The sequence below is a fragment of the Lolium perenne genome, chromosome 3, assembly GCF_019359855.2.
Source record: "Lolium perenne isolate Kyuss_39 chromosome 3, Kyuss_2.0, whole genome shotgun sequence".
NCBI classification, from domain to species: Eukaryota; Viridiplantae; Streptophyta; class Magnoliopsida; order Poales; family Poaceae; genus Lolium; species Lolium perenne.
The window spans coordinates 312,404,101-312,408,405 of NC_067246.2; the positions used below are offsets into that span (position 1 = coordinate 312,404,101).

General features: G+C 40.2%; 1 long non-coding RNA gene across 4 annotated transcripts; it reads left to right on the plus strand.

Annotated features, from left to right (window-relative positions):
- Positions 1-218: 218 nt before the first annotated feature.
- Positions 219-3,551, plus strand: LOC127345462 (uncharacterized). 4 transcript variants are annotated; one of them, XR_007878691.2, is made up of 3 exons: positions 219-549; positions 672-1,312; positions 1,517-3,551. It is a non-coding gene; the product is annotated as an uncharacterized lncRNA (long non-coding RNA). The 4 variants fall into 4 exon arrangements; XR_007878693.2 differs by having other exon boundaries at positions 672-1,283; XR_007878692.2 differs by having other exon boundaries at positions 672-979; positions 1,103-3,551.
- The last annotated feature ends 754 nt before the right edge of the window (positions 3,552-4,305 follow it).

Below are 4,305 nucleotides of genomic sequence, written 5' to 3' on the forward strand. Positions count from 1 at the left end.
GTATCTTTGAAAAACTTGATCCAATGATTTTTACCCTTACTACCTCTTTTCCATTGTTTCACGATCACCTATGGATGGTGGAAAATAAATTCTACACCGTGCCTAGCACTTCCACATCACTAAGCAGCACACCATAACTTCTGCATTACTTCAACAAGCCAGATACAACAGTATTTTAACCAACGATTTACATACCCGTGCCAACCTTTCTAATCCTTAAAGAGCACTAAGCTCCCAGGGTTGGGCGCAGCCCTGGGCGCTCTGCCCATCGTTTTCGCGGGTCCCACACAGTGTTCGTGCGTGTCGTGTTTCGGCGTCAGCGGAGGATTAGGCGCTACGTGTAACCGGGGAGAGCCATGTCGAGGTCGGTTTCAGATTGCTTTTGACCGGCTCTTCGCCCCGTCTTTCTCTTCCTTCTCTTTGCTTTCTTCCAGTTCGTCGGCTGAGCGGCGACGGGGCGTGCTGGTTTGGGTGGTGCTGTGGTGGTGGCTGGGCTGCGGCGGCGCTGCGCTGGCCGCGCGTCTTCTCCGTGGCGGCTCCTCCTTGCTGGTATTTTTCCCATCTTCCCTTCTCTCATGTTTCTCGCGGTGCTTCCCGATGAGATTGGAGCGGGTTTTGTGGAGGCTTACCTTGTGTGCGTCTGCTCGGGTCGTGATTGTTGTGGATTTTAGGGATCCGCCGGAGTGCTACGTGTCAATGGAACTAGGCATAGTCCTGTGTGATCTAGACTCTCGATGGCTTTACTCCCGATTTCTCCAACCGTGACGGCGCTTGCCAGACCCAGGACTGCGGAGGCCGATTATTGCCGCCCCGCTCCGGTGCTCTCTTCCCCGGCAGGCCGGGAGCTGGGCCGTCCCTCTCCTCTCCTTCTACCCGTTCGGCTGTTCTGTTGCTACAGATGGGACGCAGTGCCCGTGCCGCCACGATCAGTCAAGCAGGCAATGTCCAGGGCCGGCCGCCAGCGAGGTGGAGGAGCTAGGTACCATCGCCATCAACATAAGATCAGTACTCTTTTCTTAGTCTTCTCTTCCTTAGTTGATCTGCTCCTAAACTGGTCTATTTGTACCACAGTGTGACTCTGTGTTGTTGACTTTATATTCAGATGGCGGCAACGAGGATGTGCACGGACTGGGAGTAGTTTTTTTTTTGCGCATGTGCATGTAGTTGTGTAGGATCGGATGGCCAGCTGACCATTGGCCTGGCCAATCCGCGCCTGTGCACTTGTGCAGCCATGTCGTGCGCTGCTGATTAGTGATTACTGCTTCCGGTGAAGATCTAGGCAGGTGGGCATGGCATTGGCTTGTGCGTCAAGGTTCGAAAAGCCTCCGATGAGTATAGCTATTTATCTGAACTGCTGAAATTGATGTGAACCACTGAAATTTCTACTTGTCAATTTGTAGTGTGTAATTGTGTGATGTTAGTGTAGGAGCCATTCAGAGATGTTGTTCATTTAATTGTCACATCAGGTTACGTCCTTTTTATATTTTAGTCTAACATATATATATTTCTATTGTAGGTAGGTGAATACAATATTGTATTAACTATTAACGAGACTGGATAACCATATGACTAAGCGAGCGCGGGCTCTCTTTTGGAGTTTCACAGTATGGCGCAGATACAAAGGTTGGGTTAGATTTGGAGTAAATTTCAAATGTTCAGATTCTTAGGTTTTCTACCATATATTAAACAATATGAGCAAAAACAAAGTATACATGAATTGCTGAGTTCTCTTCTGGTTTTTTGTGTGATGTTAGTACAGATTTTATCACTCAAATAACCAATTATCATTAGTGAATCAAGTTGGTTATGTCCTTTCGATCATCTCATATGGTATCTTTTCTAAACGTAGGCTGTTGTGATGAGAATTGGCTAGGCATCTACTGCATACCCTTTTGTTTTAGCGAATTGTCTCATCACCTCTTAGTCCATGGAAGCAGCTTAACATAATATTGGCCTTTTTTTAGAACAACGTAATATTGGCATACCTAACCTGAGAAAATAAAGAGAACTAAGTGCCAGTATAAAGATAATTCAATCTGGAGTATTCCATATGCACGCCTTACAAAGATTGGATTAAACATGGCAATCAATCAACTTATGTATTACCCATGCCCACTTTTAAATGCCATGCTATCCATGTAGCAATTATTTAATATATCTGCCATGACACATATCCTTCTAATGGCATCCAAGAATGAAGAAATACTGACTTTCTTGGTGCTGTATTGGCAGTATATAACAATTTATTATGTCATATTGGTTGAATCCTTCTTGCAGAAATTGTACAGAATCTAGGAGAAGTTCTCCGCAGAACCATTTGGGTGTCCTGTTATGGAACCAAATATTCCTGGTAGCTTTGGTTATTGTCTGCTTAACAAAACAATGTAAGATCACTTTTGTTTGCTAGAGAATCTTATGAGCCACAGGGAGAACGAATCCAGGTTGGTTAATTTTGTGAATTGTTCAATTGCCTATTCTATTCCAACACCTAAGTTTGTTGTGTGATAAATATTACTTTGTCCACCCAAATTTTCCGTGAGGTAATTAGAATGATTACATTTTTTTAGAATTTCTATGTGCAGATAAGATAAATTCGAATATGATATTCATATGAGGTGCTTGAAGAATTGCTCCCAAAGAGCTCAGTGTGAGCTGAGTCTGGTTTCAGCTCATGCAGTATGAGTTAAATTAATATGTGTGCTTGTTTTCTAAAGCATATTTAATATCATCTCTTGGATTTTAAATATGAATTTATTACTATCATTTTTCTTCTTTGTCTTCTACAAGTATCAGTTGGTTCTTATAAACAATAGTGGCTTGCACATGAGGATGGTTGTGTGAAGCTATGCAATTTTTTGATATTCGGCACAAATTTCTGTTCGTTCTTTCCGTGTAGATCTCCCTGGACGGTGTTTTAAGATTCATTTTAAGTGAAAGAAAAAGGTCAAACTAGAAGCCACCAGTTTAGACGTGCATGTTTAAGTTAGACTTGAGTGCCCTTAGGTAATTGGTCTATGTCTTATTTTAGTTTTTTTACTAATTTTTGAACAGTCTTATTTTAGTTGATGTTTAGCTGACCTTTGTGTTAGCCACTGATTAAAATATGTTCACTCTTTTAAATAACAAATTGATTTAGGTATCAAATTTCTATCCTGACATGTAATGGTTGCTAAGTAAGCATGTTTATTCTCAATGAAGAGCTAAAGCTATCCACTATACTTTAAATAATTGATGGTAATATATATTCTGCTGTATCTAACAGGAACCTGAAGTTCCGAGAATCAACATTCAAGTGATTCTTCTCATCCATGCATAGTTGTAGGTGTGACTAGCCCACATTTCAGAAAGGATGGACCATCCGTTTATACTTCTCAATCCATTCTTCTGTAACATTTTTGCATGTAACAAATATTTGTTGGGCACAAACATACAAGTGTAATGTGCCTTTTATCTTTCTGACACACGGCTAAAACTTCAATTCAGTACACTGATGGTGTACACAATGACATATTGATCCAGACTGTTGAAAAAATCATTAGGGTTAAAAGCAACTTGATTCTTATTGCCCATGTATATCTTCTTGCAAGTGTAAACAAGTACGATTACAAAGAACATTATGCCATATTCAGCAAAATTTTGAATATTCAACATATTGGAGCTATGTCCGGAAAAGAAAAGTTTAAGTCATTGTTGAATTGTAATTTCATCTGATGGAGTAATTAAGTGATGTTTTCCTAAGAATGGAGTATTGTGGTTGCTCTCTTTGCTTTGTGGTGACTATCCAGATTGTAGACACGATTATTCAAGTAATGAGAAAGGGTGGTCTGGTACACGTGGACGTGCCTGTTCCAGACCATTAAAAAAATCACAACAAAACACATAGTAAAAAATAGATGATTGAAAAAGAAAAACGGCGCGGCATGACGCGCAGGGTCCTTCTAGTACTATATATGAAAGTTCAGCATGTTTGCTCTCTTGTCAGCCCATTAGGTTACTGTTTATTGCGTGGATGAACAATATTTTTTGGCGCTAATTAGAGGAATTATTTGTGATATTTTTTTAACGATAAATCTTTAACATAATTCTCCATCTTACTAGATAATAATCTTTCATAGGTAAATTTCAATGGTAAATCTTTGACATAATTATACACCATTAATTATCGTCCAATAATTATTTGATGTTCCAAAAAAAAATCGACGGCGCATCAGTAGTTACTTTCATCAACAATTCTTCGATCGCAACTCATTATATTTTCTCTTCGGTAATTATCCATTAGTAACTTTTAAGCGGTAACACTCTGAT